This window comes from Bos taurus, chromosome 14 (genome assembly GCF_002263795.3).
Source record: "Bos taurus isolate L1 Dominette 01449 registration number 42190680 breed Hereford chromosome 14, ARS-UCD2.0, whole genome shotgun sequence".
Taxonomy (NCBI): domain Eukaryota; kingdom Metazoa; phylum Chordata; class Mammalia; order Artiodactyla; family Bovidae; genus Bos; species Bos taurus.
This window is the reverse complement of record NC_037341.1, coordinates 44,427,258-44,446,132: the sequence shown is the minus strand read 5'-3', so window position 1 is coordinate 44,446,132 and position 18,875 is coordinate 44,427,258. Positions and strand designations below refer to the sequence as shown.

Below are 18,875 nucleotides of genomic sequence, written 5' to 3'. Positions count from 1 at the left end.
TAGAGACATGTTTTTAGTAGATATTTAATCAGCTTTATTGAGGTATGACTGATATAAAATAAAATTCGGGAGTTTTAAGGGTATACTTTGATGAGTTTTAGCGAATGTATAGGGCTGTGAACATTTCTTGTGACCAAAAATTATACATTGTCCTGAGCAACCAACCCCTTCCTCCCACCCCTCTCCCAGCTCCTCAGCTCCTACTCTGTCCATCTAGTGTTTCTTTTTCTAAATTATCAGAAGATAAAATCATATAGCATGTAGTCCTTTTTTCCTGGCTTCTTTCACTCAATACAATGTTTTTAATATTCATCCATGGTATCCTATATATCAGTGGAGGGTTTCTTATGAAGGCATAGTTCACTTACAATATGGTGTTAGTTTTGGATATACAGCATGGTGATTCAGTATTTTTGCAGATTGAACAGTCTTGAGAGTCCCTTGGACAGCAAGGAGATCAAACCAGTCAATCCTAAAGGAAATCAACCCTGAATATTCATTGGAAGGACTGATGCTGAAACTGAAGCTCCAGTACTTTGGCCACCTGATGCAAAGAGCCGACTCATTAGAAAAGACCCTGATGCTGGGAAAGGCTGAGGGCAGGAGGAGAGGAGGATGACAGAGGATGAGATGGATGGATGGCATCACCAACTCAATGAACATGAGTTTGAGCAAACTCCAGGAGATGGTGAAGGACAGGGAAGCCAGGCATGCTGCAGTCCATCGGGTCACAAGGAGTCAGAAACAACTTAGTGACTGAACAGCAATGAACAAATATTTCATTAAAGGTTATTACAAGATAATGAATGGGTACACTTCCCTGTGCTAAGTAAATCCTTGTTGCTTATCAATTTTGTGTATAATAGTTTATATCTTGTAACGTGTAGTTAGTTGCTCAGTCATGTCTGACTCTTTGCGACCCTATGGTCTGCACCCTGCCAGGCGTCTCTATCCATGGGATTTTCCCAGCAAGAATAGTGGAGTAGGTTGCCATTTCCTCCTCCAGGGGATCTTCCCTACCCATGGATTGAACCTGCCTCTCTTTGTCTCCTGTATTGCAGGCAGATTCTTTACAACTAAGCCACTGATCTCCCCCTAATTTATCCCTCCTCACTTCCTTCTCCCCTTTGGTAATCAAAAGTTTGTTTGTTATGTCCATGAACCTGTTTCTGTTTTATATATACATTCATTTGTATTATTCTTTAGATTAATGGGGTTTTGCTTTTTTTTTTTTTTTTTTTTGCTGAGTAACATTACATTATATACATACTTTACAGTTTATCTATTCATCAGTGCCGAAAATTTCTTATCTTTAGTTTTCATTGTCATGAATATAGCCACTAGGAACATTCAAATACAAGTCTTTGCAGAAATATGCTTTTCATTTATCTTGGGTAAAATTTTAGGAGTGGGATTGCTAGGTCTTCTGGTAAATGTATGTTTAATTTTTTAAGACTCTGCACCACACTTTGGATAGGAATTTATCTACAGTGTGTAGTTCTTTCTACATCCTGTGTCTAGAATAGTAAGGGAGCAAAGGGTCTTTACCACAGGAAAGGTGCTTAGACAACATCTTCTCCGGAGTTTCAGATGATCGCTATCATTTGTATCTTGCTCTTGGACAGGGAGTGATAAAATACCAAGATTTTTATCCTAGCCTGGGAAGATAGAGCTGTCAGGCCAGCGCTGTCTCCCTCACATGTCTTAGGCGGGGGTGGACACTGCTTACTCTAGTGCATTTTACGAGCAACCCTGCATTGGGATCTGAACCACCCATAATAAAGCTGTCCTCAGTTCTTTGTCAGTGTTTCTCTGCATGTGCTCCTCCCAAGGGAATGCCAAGGGAGAAGAAGAGCTTGTATACTAAATCCCCTAACTGAATGCTCTCCAGTTGCTCCCCTGTGGACCTTAATAGCCAGCATCTATATATAGAAGTATCTGGTGTATAAATGCTAATGTTGACTATTATACTATTATCAAAAATCAGGTTTTGTAGTAGCTCAGGCTGAATTTAGAATTTGGAGATTGGAATTTGGACTATCTAGGACTGAAAAGAGAAATTAAAAATAAAATAAATGTATAAGACTTCCCTGGCAGCTCAGATGATAAAGAATCTGCCTGCAATGCGGGAGACTCAAATTTGATCCCTGGGTCGGAAAGATCCCATGGAGAAAGGCATGGCAACCCCCTCCAGTATTCCTGTCTGGAGAATTCCATGGACAAAGGAGCCTGGCAGGCTATAGTCCATGGGGTCGCAGAGGGTCAGACATGACTGAGTGACTAACACACACAAATGTATAAGAGGCTACTGCCTTGATTATATTTATTAGTGTACAGTAGGTTATACTCCCTGGAGGAGAAAATGGCAAGCCACTCCAGTATTCTTGCTGGGATGATCCTGTGGACAGGCTACAGTCCACAGGGTCGCAAAGAGTTGGGACACAGCTGAAGCAACTGAGCACACACGCACACACAGTAGGTTCTACTCAGAACTGGGCACTGGGCATTTAGCAGCAAACAAGGAAGACAAGACCTTGTTTTCAGGGAGCTTGTTTTTTAACGGATTGAGAAGATAACCTGTTCATCAATGAATGGGCAAACACACACACACACACACACAACATGGGAAATATCAACACCAGGCAAAGAATAAAATCAGGATGATGTGCTAACAGGGATCTGGGGAAGCCTCTCTGAAAAAGCTGCACATATATGGATCACAAAAAGTGCGTTCATAAGACAAAGAAGCAAGTAATGCAAAGGTTCTGGGTAGAACAACCCTGAGGAACAGAAAGAAAGCTGCTGGGGCAGAGCCTGGTGGGGGAGGTGCGGGGCGGGGAGGGCTTGAGGGAGAGAAGGCAGGAAGTAAAGGTTTGAGGTTTTATACAATAGATACTCTATATTCTGCCTCCAAGTCCAATGATTATTTTAACTCACAGATAAGAGACCTAAGAAGAAAATTAAGGTTAAAGGAATTGAGGTTAAGAATGAATTTATAAAACTCTAATAGATTTTTTTTATCAGTTCAATGAACAAAAAATAGATCAAGAACACCAATCTTGCCTCCTTAAGACATTACCTTTCTTTCTCCCTTCTTTGGCATTTCTCCTCAATTTTATTATCCAATCACTTTTTCATAGTCTTAAAGATTTTCCTCCAGGTTTTTAATCTGATTTTATTTGCAGTTGTGATGGAGTAGCTCATGAATGTTAGTCTGTGCTCCAATGTTATGCAAATTTATGCAAATGAATGATTATGTTTTTGAAAAGTTGTATCCCTGAATGACACACAAAAACAATATGTGCTATTTAAGCACTAAATCACGAGATAAGCAGCATGAAGATCATTTATTTTCATGAGGTGGCAAAACTATGACAGATTATGTACAGGACAGCCAAGGGGCAGAGAAGTAGAGAGGCCAATTGCTTGTCCGTCTCCCTGACACTGAGTGAAGCAGGCTGCTCAGATGTGGCTGATTTTAGTTTACAATTTGGAACTGCCAGCGACTTGCACATATTTCATACAAAATTGTTATGGTTCATATGTGGTAAGCAAGTGAAAGTCGCTCAGTCGTGTTCAACTCTTTGCAACCCCATGGAAATTCTGGTCCATGGCATTCTCCAGGCCAGAATACTGGAGTGGGTAGCCGTCCCCTTCTCCAGGAGATCTTTCCAACCCAAGGATTGAACCCAGGTCTCCTGTAGTGCAGGCCGGTTCTTTACCAGCTGAGCCACCCTCATATGTGGTACACAGAAGTAAATCTGCATACTGTAGTAGAGAGTTTTCTGGTTAGAAAGGACTTACTTGGTTGAAATTCTTGGTAAAGAAATGTTATAATTTAAAAATATCATTTCAAACGATTTTTTAATTAAAAGATAATTGAGTTTATAAGATTACAGTTTATTCCTGATTAATTCCAATTAATTATAATAGTGATTTACTATCAATTTATTTGGTCAAGCACTATACTACACATTCGTTGGTTTGCTTATTTATAACCTCATTTAATTCTCCCAACAATCTTATGCAAAAATTGTCACTTAGGAACGTGAATTAACTTGTCCAATCTCACACTGGCCAGTGATTCCATGGCCAGAGTTTTAATCCAAGTCTGTCAAAGTTCAGAGCTTCAACTCTTAACCTCTACATTCTATGGTCCCAGAATGAGGAAGAAACAGAAAATCATTCTGGCCGTAAAGACCAGATGTCAGAAGGACTATTGAAGCTATTTAAAAATAAATTACATCTTTTGAGTGGGCTTCCCTGGTGGCTAAGATGGTAAAAAATCTACTTGCAATGCAGAAGACCCAAGTTCAACCCCTGGGTCAGGAAGATTCCCCTGAAGAAGGGAATAGCTACCCACTCCAGTATTCTTGCCTGGAGAATTCTATGGGCAGAGGAACCTGGCGGGCTACGGTCCATGCAGTTGGCTGGATATACATTTCCATATTTCTGTTCACTCATTCATTCAGCAAGTATTTGTTGATCACTTACTATTGGCCAGTACAGTATGGGCACTGTTCTCTGCATGGAAAGCTACAGCAATGAACAAAATACAATCACTTCTCTCCAGGAGTTTACATTTCAGAAGGGAAGATGTGTTGATTTCCTTGGGCTAGCATAAAAAATTAGCACAAAATGGATGGCTTGCACCCACAGAAATTTATGTTCTCACAGGTTTGGAGACCAGAAATGAAGGTATTAGCAGAGCCATGCTCCTTCTAAAGGCCTTGGGGAGAATTCTTGGCTGTGGCTAGGTGACCTCTGTCTCTGCCTCCTTCACATGGCCTTTCCTGTGTGTCTTCTCCTTCCTTATCTCTTATGAGGCCACTTCTAATTGAGTTAGAATCCACCAAGTTAAACCCACAATCTCAAAATCCTTAACTTTTCACCAACCGTATGAGGGTTCCCTTCTCTTCACATCATCACCAACATTTGTTATTTGTGGTCTTTTTGATGATAGCCATTCTGAAAGGTGTGAGGTGAATCTCACTGTGGTTTTGATTTGCATTTCCTTGATTCTTGGTGATGCTGAGCATCTTCTAATCTGCCTGTTAGCCAGCTGTATATCTTCTTTGCAAAAATGTCTATTCCCATCTTCTGCCCATTTTTTGATTGGTTGCTTGGTTTTTATTTTGTTTTGTTTTGTTTTGATATTAAGTTGTATGAGCTGTTTATATCCTTTGAGTATCAACTCCTTGTCAGTCATTTAATTTGTAAATATTTTGTCCCATTCAGTAGATTGATGGTTTCCTTTCCTGTGCAAAAGCTTTTAAGTTTAATTAGGTCCTATTTGCTTATTTTTGCTTTTGTTTTCTTTGCTCTAGGAGATAGACCCTAATTTGAAAAGATACATGCATCCCTATATATATATATAGCAGCGTTATTTACAATAGCTAAGATATGAAAGCAACCTAAGAGTTCATCAACAGATGAATTAATAAAGAAGATGTAGTATATATACCAAGGAATATTATTCAGCCATAAAAGGAATGAGATTTTGCCATTTTCAACATCATGGATTGATTTGGAGGATATTATGTTCCGTGAAGTAAGTCAGACAAGGACAAATACTCTGTTATTGTTCATATGTACAATCTTAAAAATAAAACAAAAGAATATAATAAAACAGAAACATACTCACAGATATAGAAACAAACAAGTGGCTACCAGTGGGGAGAGGGGACGAGGGAGGGACAAGATAGGAGTGAAGGATATGTGTAAAATAAACAAGCTATAAAGGCATATTGTACAGCACAGGGAATATAGCCAATTAACTTCTAAGAAATTTAAAAGGAGGATATTCTATTAAAGTATCAAGTCACTATGTTGCACATCTAAAATATAATACAATGTTGCATAATACTTTAAATATTGTAAACCAGCTACACCTCAATAAATAAAATAAAAATAAGAATAAAATAAATGCCGGTCACACACTAAGGATTACCAATGACAGCTTTGAAGTTTTATTTATTTATTTATTTTGGGCCACACTGGGTCTCCACTGCTGTGCCTGGGCTTTCTCTGGTTGTGGTGAACAGGGGCTACTCTCTAGCTGTGTCACACGGGCTTAGTTGCTCCTCTGCATGTGGGATCTTCCCGGACCAGAGATGGCACCCATGTCCCCTGTATTGGCAAGCAGATTCTTTACCACTGAACCATCAGGGAAGTCCCCGATGACGGTTTTTTCATGTTGATTGCAAACAGTTTTTCCTTCCTGTGAGTTTTTTGGTGTGACTAAAGATTAGCTTTCTGGCAAAAAAAAAAAAAAAAAAAAAGTCTTAATTACATCCGCACAGATCCTTTATCCAAATAAAGTCACATTCACAGGTATGGTATGGGGAGATGGTAGTGGGGAGATGGAAACGACAGTTCAACTCACTACAGATAAACAATTTTTAACAAGTAACAAATGTATAGTGACAATAAGTCTATAGAGAAAAGGAAAACAAGGAAGAGGAACAGTGAGTATAAGGAAGGTTTCACTGAGGAGGTTACATTTAGGAAGAGACCTAGAGAATGTGATAGAAATCGGATGGACTGGAGTGCGGCAGAGGTGGTTAGCCACTCACCAGAACCTTTTCCCTTCCTGGCTCACAATGAACATTTCCCAGCCCCTTTCTATCAGGTGTGCCAGTGGGACTGAGTTCTAGTGAAGCAACAGGAGTGGAGGCATTGACCAGAACATGCAACCTGTCCCGGAAAACCTCTCCCATGAACTCCTTTCAGCCCTTCTCATCTTCCAGTTCGCTGTAAAGGAGTGCCCTCCAGAGCAACTCAGGAAGCCTCACATCCAATGTGGCAGAACTTCCTTTAGCCTGGGTTCCAGAGTGATAACATGGAAGAACATTAGATGAGAAAGAAAATATCCACTGTGTTTGAGCCACTATAGAATTTTGGATCTGTTCATTGCAGCAGGTATTCATTAAGAAATACACAGCGGGAAGAGCACTAAAGGAAGCCCGTGTAAAACGCCCCGGGCAAGGGCATGCTTGGTCTGCTTAAAGAGAAGTAAGGCAACCAGTGTGGCAGGCACGGTGGGCAATGAGGAAAGTGTGGAAGACGAGGTCAGGGAGGCCCACACTGTACCACAGCAGCCCTCTAGAGATCGCTGTAAATTTTGGAAGCCATTGCAGAATCTAACATCACAACGATTCCCATGGCTGCTGTAAGGAAAGGAGAGTGAAGCGGAGCATGCGCCGAAGCAGGGAGCCCAGGTAGGAAGCTACTGCAGAAATCAAACTCGAGCTGATGGTGGCTTGGTCTAGACTTGCTGCCGTCCATGTGAGAGGAGTAGAGAGGTGATAGATGTGTTTGAAAAGTAAAGTTGTCATGATTTCCTGAGACACTGGGTATAGGGTATGAAAGGATGAGAGAACATGTGGATGACCCTAGGGCTTTTGGACTGGTCAGCTGAAAGGATGGCGTTGCCTTGTGATCTGTTTTGATAAAGACAGCCCTGATGTCAATATCCCGTGTACACTGACAGTAATAATGATGCAACCTGCCCAGAGCCAAGGAAACATCTGATTAAGGATTCTTGAAGAACAATAACAAGGCTAAACAAGGTACTGCATCCTCTCTTTGGAATGCTCTCCCAGTGTGCATCCACCCTGACACACAAAGGATGCTATTTTCCTTTTAAATGAACCATTTGTTTTATCTTTGACACTTCTGCGATTTTACCGTGTCATTTTCAAGTTCACATGAGCAGCTTCTATCTACCTAAAGAACAGGTTTACAAAACGTAGGAACCATTTCCATTTGAGTACTTATATACTGTCTACTCAGGTACCTAATACAGTAAGTGAGGAACTTAAATATTTTTTTTTTGAAAACTGAGCACATCACCATCTTGATGTGTTAAAAAAAAAAAAAATGTCCTGATATAGATAGCCTACCCAGTTCAAAGAATGGTCCCTCAAGAAACAAAAGAATTCAGCAGGTGATGATGACTTCTTTAGTATAAAAAGATTCTAGAAACAATCATAGAAGATAATTTCCCTTCTATTCCCAGAAAGTGAAAATTCTTTGAAGATAAAGACTAAGTTTCATGTATATTTCATAATTCGAGAATCCTTCTCTCCTGCTTTCTAGCTGGGACTTTCCAGGTGGCACTAGTGGTAAAGAATCCATCTGCCAATTCAGGAGACATGACAGACACGAGTTTAACCCCTGGGTCAGGAAGATCCCATGGAGGAGGGCAAGGCAACCCACTCCAGTATTCTGCCTGGAGAATCCCCATGGATAAAGGAGACTGGCAGGCTACAGTCCATAGGGTCACAAAGAGTTGGACATGACTGAAGCGACTTAGCATGCAAGCAACCTTTTCCTACCACGAAATAACAGCATCTTTTAGATTGAAACAGAAGGAAATGATTCAGAAAAGAAATATTGACAGGTGAAATCACTTATGTAAAAGTTCCTTTGCAACAGGAACTTCTTGCAATAGCCAACTATAGCTGAAAAGAATTCTTTTTAATGGAATAGCTCCAATCAATTTTGGATACAAGTCTGAATGGGATATGGACTCCTGGACTATCACCCTTTAGGTCACTGAAGCAAGAACAGAAGAGGAATCTGGAGAGTAGTACAATTATTTCAGCAAATCTGTACCAAGAACCTAAAAATACAAGGCAATCTGCCTAATATTCAAAAACAAAGACCTAAACCCTCTCCTCAATGGAGACAGCAGACCTCAAAACTAGACTTTAATTTCCTGTTTTCCACCTGTGATATTTAGGGTAGGCTTATTGCATTACAAACAAATGCATAAGTGTAATGCCTCCAAACAATAGTTTTGTTTTCTCTAAATTTACAGTCCGGTGTTGAGTTTTTTTTCCCACATCACCCTCTGTACATGGTGGGCCCAACTGTGGGCCAAGCCTCTCCTTGTGGCTCCTCCCTTCCCCTCTTCTGAGTCAGTCCTGGGGGAGGAAAGAGTGACGGCAAACTTGTGGGTGAGTTTTCATGACGGTCTTAGAGAAAGAACATATTTGTACCCAAATTTCATTAGTTAAAACTCAGTCACATGGCCACAGTTAACAGTAGAAGGTGCACAAAGTAGCCGCGTGCCTAGGAGGAAAAGGAAGTGAGTTATAGAGAACACATCACAGTTTCATTTGTTATTTCAAAACATGGAAATTGCCCCTGTTGTTGGTAGAATCTTGATGATAAGCCTTTACATATTACTGTTGGCTTTGTTGATTTATTTATGAGGAAACGTCACCCAGCCAAAGATAATAAAAAGAAACGGAAAAATATCTTGAGGCAGTCACAAGAATGTTTGAAATGGCATCTTTGAGTTCTTTTGTCCGTTTCTCATTATTTATTATGTTAAGGAAAAGTTAAGCATCCCTTCTCTTCTCTTTTAAATATTACTTTTCTGGGGCCTCCGAGTTAGTTTTTCTGGATTTTGTGTAAGTTCATCATCTCTAGTCTTTCCGGGCTCTTGACTCTTCATAGGAAATCAGTCATCCTAGAGAACAAAGCAGAAGTGTGTTATAATGAAGTAGGAGGTTCATCAGCCAGATTATCTTAATTAAGTGTCTCCAAAAATGAGACTGCTGAGACTAATTATTGTCTGGAACTTGAATGAATAATACGTCTTACATAGGTATACTGGCTTTATTTTGTTGGATTTTTCCTCTCAAATTTATGTGGATAATATTAGAGACAAATTAAATTCAAAGGTTTGATTATGAATTTTCAGTTGAATAATAAAATTCTTTAATTTCTCTTGTATTAAAAAGAAAGTCATTGTATTCAGTAAGACTAGAAATGAAAGCTTCATTCCATGTTTTAGGGTCAAAAAAGGAAAGTAAGAAGCCCATTGCAATACAATTCCATTGAACTCAGGGTGGCAGTCCCCAAAGGCACACACTAGCATCCACGCAAAACAGGGACAGAGTCTAGCACAGCATCACCACCCCCGCCCCCGCCGCCCACCGCCTGATAAATCATCCTTTTTGACTATGTCCACAGCACATGGAGGCCTGTACCCTCCTCTGTTACCACCAACCCAAAGATACATTTCAAAGTAAAATTGGCACCAGTTATTCTTCTATAAGTCGACAGCCTCAGCTTAGGAAAGTTCTAGCAGAGGAATAAAAGGCAAACTGGTATATTTTAATCTGGAAGGTGTATTTTGTATCCCAGTGTATTGCTACAGCTCCCTTGGGTACAAGGAAGTAGCTCAGCCTTGGGCGATGTCATGGACCTGTGTGCCACCCCATAGCGTTTACTCAAAACAGTAAACTTGATGTGGTGGACGTCTGTAAACGTGCTATTCAAAGCATGGTGCCTCCTGCTTGTCAGAAAAATCTCAGTCCCCACCCGAGAGTGATTGCATCAAAGTCTGTGTCTTGACAAGTTTGCCAGGTGATCTTCATGCACATAAAATATGGGAATCACTGTCTTACAGGGTTCTGTGATCTCTTTGCCACCGTTTCATCTCTTATTAATTTCTTAACATGATCATCATGTGAAAACTCAATTGTGTTTTCTTCATTACCTCTTTATTAGCATCACTAAGAGGAGCACATCACTAGTTACACAATCCAGCTTGATGAAATAGGCCTATTAATTAGGGCACAAATGCTTCATCTAGGATTAAACTGTTAATAGTGGATTTCTTTGGTGGAGAAATGTATAATACTTACACGCTTTACAAAGGATGAAGGATTGTGACAGTGGGGTGGAGGGGCAAAGCCAGTAATCCTGATTTTCTTCAAAATCTACTTGTCCTAAATATTTTAAATCTTTTATTAATACTACTCAAGAATTATAGTCAGCAAAATGAAATTTCGTCTTGTTGCTAAAAGTTCACACTCAATTATTAAAGTTATGAAAGCAAAATTATAAACAATTCCAGCATATATATTTGTTTATTTGATTGGGAAATCCTACAGAATGCAGGGTAAATACCATTTCCAAGAAGAATTAAGAGAAACTCTACGAGTTACAATCCACTCCAGTATTCTTGCCTGGAGAATCCCAGGGACAGAGGAGCCTGCTGGGCTGCCGTCTATGGGGTCGCACAGAGTTGGACATGACTGAAGTGACTTAGCAGCAGCAGCTACGAGTTACATATGCATTTATGCAAACCAATTTATAAATGCCAAGATTAACAAAACACATTTAAATTTTTTTAATATTTTGTTGTGACATTTTATAGATAGCATTATTCAAAAAGTATTGAATTTTTCAAATTTTAATTGGCAAAGGTTATAACCACAACTATCATCCTTGAGACCGCTTTTCTACCTCTGGAAGTACAAACCTACAATTAGTATGAATGGATTCTACTCTTTAAAAAATGTGAGAGCAATTATTCTCATGGCCGATGAAATCCCGAATGACCTGAAGTGTTCCCACAATGTATTAAGGACATTTCTTCTGCAGAAAGTGCCAAGAACTTTTCCAAGAATGTCTTATGAAAAAGAGAATTTTCCCACAGTAGAAGAGAGGAAATGCATGCTGAAAGGCAAGTACTAATAGGCAGTATAAAGCATGTGACCTACTTAATTATATGCCCTTGGGACATGCAATGTGTTTGCAAAGCAATGAAGGCCTTCAAGGTCACATTTGAGGAACACAAATCAGATGTAAGAAGGATGAGGAAGGAATCCCAGTTACGTGGCATCTTAATGAGATGAAACATCCTCACATCTTTATAGTTTATGGCTATTGACTGTGACTACAAACCCCCAAGGGAAGGGACAGAAATGCTTATTAAAACAGTGAGAAGCAGGCTGCGTGTACAAATGAAGTACGCTGCCATTGAGCAGTATTAACCAAGAATGGAATTGGGCTGTTTTCCCCGTTTAGGTTATAAATTTATAAGTAAAATGAAATTACATTTTTCTAATCTAATGTTTTCCTATTACAATCTTCAGCCCCACTCTGTGGAAAAAGACACAAGGATCATAGTTCCTTGCCAAATTACATTTTTAAAAATAAGTGTTCACAAAATAAAAATCTTAAAAATTTCCCTCATGTAAATAATTACATGGAGACTCACAGATCCCCAAAGAGCCCCCATGGGTACTGATCCTCTCTCTATGTCTCTGATAGCACTAAATAATGTGGGCAAAATAGTTGTTTTCCCACAAGTTCAGTATCTGTATCTCTAACACGGCATTTCCCAAAATGAGTGTGTGCTTTTAATGAATTACAAATGCTCATGTACATATGAAAGATGTGTTCTATGAAGGCAACCCCAGCAACTATAAATGGAACAACTGTAATGACTGTCAAAGTCAGCCCAAAGCTCATGAAATAATAATACCCTGTACTTTGTATTTTTCTCTGAGGAGCCTTGCACACTTTACATGCCTGGAAATGTTTCTCTTTTTAGTAAAAGAGTCCTTTAAAGGCTATTCCTGAGCATAGAGCGAGATAAATTACACTCATTTCAGCAAACTATTGTGCAATTCTCAGTATTCTATTCACAGTGTATCAAACCATTCTTCCAAGTGCATTTTTTTATGAAGATGAAGTGAGAACATTTCCTGTTTTTCTTTCAGTCTGTCTTAATTCATCTTGGGCTTCTTATATTTAATTAAAATATTCTTTTGTAAGTTTTATACTGATCAAAGAGACCAGACAAGGAAATATATGCTACAGTTGAATTTTAATGCATGAAATACAATCGCAAAGCTTTGCACCTACATGGGTTTTCTACTCTTCTATATTTAAAAGCCAAATTTTCTAGAGAAAGATTACATTTGTAAAGTTGGACAGACCCTTGTTTAAGTCATGTGCTTTGTACTTGTTTTGGAGGTGGGGCGGGTTTAAATCAGATTCACTTTATACATAATAAAATTTTTCTTTTTAAGATCAATGAATTTTTATTAATGTGTTTGTAGTTATATCATCACTACCACAAACAAAATATGTAGTATTTTTTTTATCCCAGAATGTTTCCTCAATGTCCTTATGTGGTCACATTCCCCCACTCCCAGACCTGCTTTTTTTAAAATATTAAATGAGATCATAAAATATGTGGTCATTTGAATCTGGTTTCTTCCACTGAGCATAATCCTTTTGAAATGTTCTTATATTGTTGCAGGTATCAATTCATTTCTTCTTATTACTGAGTGGTTCACACTTTGATTCTCCATGCAACAGTTGACGGGCTGTTTTCAATTTGAGTGATTATGAATAAAATTGCTATAAACATTCACATCCAGATCTTAGTTTTGACACATCTATTTATTTCTCTTGGATAAATACATAGGAATGGGATGGCCAGGTCACATGTTAAGCAGATGTATACCTTAAAAGTAACTGGTCAACCCATCACCCAGAGTGGTTATGCCATTTTGTATTTGCACCAGCAATGTTTGAGAATCACAGTTGCTCCCATTTTTATTCACACTTAACACTATCAATTTTTTATTAAGGCCAGTTTAGGTATGTATAGGATCTCACTGCACATATCTTATTGATTTTTAAGAATTATAGGTAGTCTGAATACAAATCCTTTATCAGACATAAGCTTGTAAATATTTGCTCCCAGTTGGACACTTTTTTTCATTTTTTAGAACAGAAACTTTAATTTGATTAAATTTAATTTATTAATATTTCCTCTAATGATCTATGCTTTCTGCCCTCATTTTCACTTTCATATGCTCTCAATATTTAAAGACTATCTCTTGAATATTAGCTAAAATAAAACAACCATTATATGTATCCCTTTCTATTTTCAAGTCATCTCATGTCAGGCATGTATTAGCTTCTTACTGGTGCGATAACATAAACCTATGAATTTTTTTGGCTTATAACACACACTTAATATCGTATAATTCTTAATGTATAATTCCCATCACTTCATGGCAAATAGATAGGGAAACAGTGGAAACAGTGGCAGACTTTATTTTGGGGGGCTCCAAAATCACTGCAGATGGTGACTGCGGCCATGAAATTAAAAGATGCTTACTCCTTGGAAGAAAAGTTATGACCAACCTAGATAGCATATTCAAAAGCAGAGACATTACTTTGCCAACAAAGGTTCGTCTAGTCAAGGCTATGGTTTTTCCTGTGGTCATGTATGGATGTGAGAGTTTGACTGTGAAGAAGGCTGAGTGCCAAAGAATTGATGCTTTTGAACTGTGGTGTTGGAGAAGACTCTTGAGAGTCCCTTGGACTGCAGGGAGATCCAACCAGTCCATCCTATAGAAAATCAGTCCTGAATATTCACTGGAAGGACTGATGCTGAAGTTGAAACTCCAATACTTTGGCCACCTGATGCAAAGAGCTGACTCATTTGAAAAGACCCTGATGCTGGGAAAGATTGAAGGTGAGAGGAGAAGGGGACAACAAAGGATAAGATGGTTGGATGGCATCACCAACTCAATGGGCATGAGTTTGAGTAAACTCCGGGAGTTGGTGATGAACAGGAAGGCCTGGCGTACTGCAGTCCATGGGGTCACAAAGCGTCAGACACGACTGATCAACTGAACTGAACTGAATTCTTAATGTCAGAAATCCAAAACAGCTAGGCTAAAATCAAGGTGTCAACAGGGCTACGTTCCTTTCTGGAAACTCTAAGAAGGAATCCATTTCATTGTCTTTTACAGCTTCTGGGGACTCCCCACATACCTATTGGTGGCCCCTTCCTCCATCGTCAAAGCCAGTAAAAATCTGTCTAGTCCTTTTCACATCGAATCACTCTGACCTCTTTTATTCCATTTTTAAGGAGCTGTGACTATACTGGTTCCATCTGAGTAATCCTGAATTACTTCCCTGCCTTAAGATCAGCTGATAAACCACCTTAGATCTGTTCATATCCTTAATTTCCTCTTGCTGTGTAATATAGTCAGAGGTTCTGGAGGTTATAACAAGACATCTTTGTGGGCCATTATCCTTCCTACCTCAGGCAACTTGGTAAGAAATCAGACTAAAAGCATCTGTGCTATCATAACTTCTAAGCTGTCTTCTTAAAGTACTTAAGAGACATACTGCACTGCCCCAACCCATTTGCTTGTCTGCCTTCAATCCTTAAATTGTGAGCTCTTTGAGGAAAGGGACTGGACCTTTTTTTTTTTTTTTTTTTAATCTCTGCAGCCCTTACAGAGATAGGCCTGCCATATAAAAGATAATAAAAAATATTTAATAGTTAATAAATGAGTGAATTAATGAATGAATAAATGAATGAATGAAATTTCTTCAAATCAACCTGCTCTTCTTGCTCCCATCTGTTTTCATTATGAGGCTTTAGGCTGAATGGGTTAAACCTTAGATCTATTGCTTATTTGCTCCATAACTTTGAGTTTCTGGATTCTATTTCTGCTGCAGCTGTAACAGATTACCACAAATTTAGCAACTTAAAAGGATGCCCATTTATTATTCCACAGTTCTGTAGTTCAGAAGTCCAGAGTGGCTCAGTGGGGCTCTCTGCTTCAGGTCTCACAAGGCCAAAACCCAGGTGTTGGCCAGGCTCTCATCTGAAGAGGCCAGGGGGAATTCATTTCCTCTTGGTTGCTGGATTGAGGCCCTGGTTGCTGGCTCTCCACCAGGGTCCACTCTCTGCTCACAGGGGCTGCCCACACACATGGGGCCCCTCTATCTTTAAAGCTGCGGAAGCAAGGCTGAGTCCTCACCCCTCAATTCTCTCTGGATTTTGGAATCTGCCCTTTGGAGACACATGTGATTAGATCAGGTCCATCTGGATAATCTCCATGTCTTAAGGTCAACTGACTTGGGGCTTTAATTACAGCTGAGAAATCCCTTCACAGCACTACCTAGATTAGTGTCTGATTAAATAACCAGGGAATTGGAATCATGGGTTGGGGTGGGGCAAGGTGGGGGAGAATATAAAGATTTCTGTCTACCTGACTTCTGACTTAACTGAACTATACTTTCCTTCACTTTTATAAAAAGTGAGGGTAGGACTTACCCCTACCTTGTTTATTGCTATGGGAATTAAATACCATAATCCATGTAATATGCCTCACACAGATCCTAGATCAAAGTTGAAATTTATAATATATTCATTTTGTAATGTACAACACAATTAATATCATTAGCACTGCTATATGTTATATATGAAAATAGAGTAAATCCTTAATTCACATCACAAGAGAAATGTTTTCTTTTATTTTGCCTTTATATGAGATGATGTTCACTAGACTTGTAATCATTTCATGATGTGTGTAAGTAAAATCATTATGCTGTACACCTTAAATTTATGCAAAGTGGTTTGTCAATTATATATCAATAAAACTGGAAGGAAAATATATATTCATTTTCTTACAAAAGTATATTCATTTCCACAAATATCTACATTGTTTTTCTATTATTCTAGAAGCTTTTGGCAAAATGTGTGCAAAAATAAACTTGACTTTTTAATAATTAAAATTGAGTTTACTGTCTGAAAAACTATATTTTGAATGAAAAATAAAGAACTTTTCCATATAAATTTAGATGTAGTGTTTTACATACCATTTTTTACATATTTGCAAACTTTGAATAAAGTGTTCTAGGCATAATTTTTAAAAAATCAAATAGTCTCATATGTTTTACCACCAGTAACAGATTTTCTAGGAAACTTCACTGCTCCAATTCATTTTTATTATTTTGTACTTTCATTATAGGGAAACTCCTGTTGTGGTATGCATTTTCTTTATACCAGGAACTAATTTGAACTAACTTAATCTCTTTAATAATTCCATAATTTATTAAAGAGTCTTTCTAGGTCTTTGATGTGGAAAGACAAATGATCAACAGCTGTTCTCACCAGAGAGTTCCTAACCTCTGACATGGGCTGAGTGAGTTAATCTATAAAGCTGTTGACCTTTTGATAGCTAGTTTGAGGGCTTTTAATAGGTAAAACACTTCTAAAAGAATGAATCGGATATTTCCGTCTCCAAAAATTGCCTCCTGTTCTCCTCCGGCCTTTGGTTCCTTACTGACTTTGTCTTCCACATAAAATGAGAAGGCAGTTTTATAACAAGATAGCTGTGGTTTTTGGTTATTCCCAGTATTTTTCCAATGTCCTATTTTATGAAATGAGTTTTTCAATAGTAAACATTCTACTTACATATTAACAGAGAAAAATTCATTTAACTATATTTATGTAAAAATATTCAAGTTAACACAGAACAAAAATCCTAATAACTCACCTGGAATCCTTTTCTCCTTTTCTTATTTCCATATTTGTTGTTTTGTTTGTAGAAGGACATTTGGTCTACTTACGTTCATACAGTTCTTAAGACAATTTTCCATTATTTCATTTGGTCTTTAACCACAGCCCCTTTGAGAGGTCAGATGACTGTTATTATCCCTCTTTACCAGTGAGGAAATGGGCTTAGAGAGGATAATTGACTTGGTTATTTTCATGTTAGCTGGTAAGAAGCTGAGCCCGTCCTCTGATTTTTCATCCTGCATTCTTTCCTTAATGCAGTGCACCAGTTATATTCAAAACATCTCTCAGTTGACAGACTTCTCCTTAGGTGTAAATTATTTAGCCACATGTTATTAGCTTTGCTAATTTGTTTTAGCACACTGTATTCTAAAAAACATTAAAAGTTAGGACTCATACTAAAGAAAACCTAAAAATTTGTGCATAAATGTGAAATTTAAAAATTCTATTGTGAGATATGTTATCATTAAAAATGCATTTGTTATTATTATCTTCTCATGGTAAACTGCAATAACTGTTTTCTAAATGCTACGTTTTAATTCTAATTTATACAGTTCTAATTTTGAAAATCTCATTTTTCACCCAAAGTTCACAAAGCTATCTTAGCTACACTAAGAAGTACCATGCTTTTCTGGGGGCGGCGGGGGTGGGGGAATGTTAGTAAAAACTAGACTGACTGTTTCATTTATCATCCAAACAAAGACACTTTTGAGAGGGAAAGAAATGCTAGCAATAATAATTGTTATTATACTAGCAATAATTATTATTATTTCCAATAATAATTGGAAAAAGAGGTGTAAAAAAGAGGTATAAACCAGGTTGGGCCCAAGAACACCAGGATATATAGTCACTCTCATAATAACCCACAAAGATCTCAAAGATTTTCAGTGTCTTGAGTGATAACAACCTTTTTCTTCATTACCTTCCCATGTAGGTGCCTACATTTAAAACTGGGCCTTGTACCTTGTCATCACCCACTAGTTTCATTTCCAAAATTTTGAAATCCAAACTTTTCCTTCCCCTCTCACTGCCTCACTGTTACTGATTCTGCCTTTCATCCTCCAATTCCTGGACCAACTCTGTTCTTACCACCTATCCACCAGACTGCAGACCCGTTTGTCTCCAACCCAGTCATGCCCTATGGGGAGCCGTTGCAGTAAAGCTCTCACTGGAAACTTTGATCTCTTCTACACTGTGCCCTCCCAATGAACCCAGCTTTTCAGTTCTTCATCTTGAATTATGAAGGATGAAGGATAATAACTTCATATTGTCTCTTCCCTTCATATCATGAGGCTGGGGGGCATAGCCAAAGAAAGTCCCCAAACCAAACTCATTTGTTTTGGGTTTTGCTTTTCAAATGCATCCTGTCTGTTAGCACTGACCCCTTCCCCTATGTAACAATCCTTTCATTTATCATTAATTAATGTGCTTTCTTCCATGCTCCTCAGGAATAAATCAGACATAATTTCTGCCTTCCAGGAGGATAAAAATAGTAGGACAGTCATAGGTTCAAAAAGTGCAATTAAAAATTATAGACACAAGGATAGCAGTATGTTGGATCATAAAGAAAGAACATAAATAGAGAACAGGATGAAACGAGCCAGGAAAGATTTCACAGAGGGTTACTGATTGAATTAAGACTTGAAAAGTGAATAGGCATTCTCAAGAGGCAAGGGAGTAAAATGAAAGAATATTCCAGGCAGAAAGAGCTTCATGATCAAAGACA

General features: G+C 38.3%; 1 long non-coding RNA gene across 1 annotated transcript in view; it reads right to left on the bottom strand.

Moving 5' to 3' along the window:
- Window positions 1–8,404: 8,404 nt before the first annotated feature.
- The window catches only part of LOC112449521 (uncharacterized), a 60,277-nt gene continuing 49,806 nt past the window's right edge, over window positions 8,405–18,875 (bottom strand). Inside the window, exon 3 of the long non-coding RNA XR_003038082.2 lies at window positions 8,405–9,481. This is a non-coding gene — a long non-coding RNA (uncharacterized lncRNA). The remainder of the gene's footprint in view (window positions 9,482–18,875) is intronic.